At 38.5% G+C, this 468-nt stretch overlaps 1 protein-coding gene across 1 annotated transcript in view; it reads left to right on the top strand.

The window, feature by feature from the left end:
* The window catches only part of Eif4b (eukaryotic translation initiation factor 4B), a 37622-nt gene that overhangs the window by 20431 nt on the left and 16723 nt on the right, over positions 1 to 468 (top strand). The window lies entirely within an intron of this gene.

Consider the following 468-nt stretch of genomic DNA (forward strand, 5'->3'; position numbering starts at 1 on the left):
TGCAACTATATATCTATCCTAACCACTTTGAATACACAGATACAAAATGGACATTCATCGGTATACCCCATTTTTTCTAAGTTCCGTTATTGAACTATAGGTGTTTGAATTCAACTAAACAACCTAACAGTGTCTAGCAGTCTATAATATTAGTGGGTTATCCTCAGAAGTTATTGACTTGAACCTTTTAGAGCTTTTTTTTTTTTTACAAATATATTTAAATCTATTTATTTATTTATTTGTGTGTGTGTATGTGTGGCCAGCTCAGCCCACCAGGGGGTGCGGCTGGCTGGCATGTGGTGCTGGGGGATTGAACCGCGGTCCCTGTGCTTTGTTTTGCTTAGCTTGTTCTAAGTAGGTGCTTTAGACCACTGAGCCATCTCACCAGCCCCTGACTTGAACCTTTTACAGCTCATCGTATTAAAATGGATTTACTTTATATACCTCGTTTTTATACTTTTCTGCTGG

Source organism: Octodon degus, unplaced genomic scaffold (genome assembly GCF_000260255.1).
Source record: "Octodon degus isolate 3935 unplaced genomic scaffold, OctDeg1.0 scaffold00093, whole genome shotgun sequence".
NCBI classification, from domain to species: Eukaryota; Metazoa; Chordata; class Mammalia; order Rodentia; family Octodontidae; genus Octodon; species Octodon degus.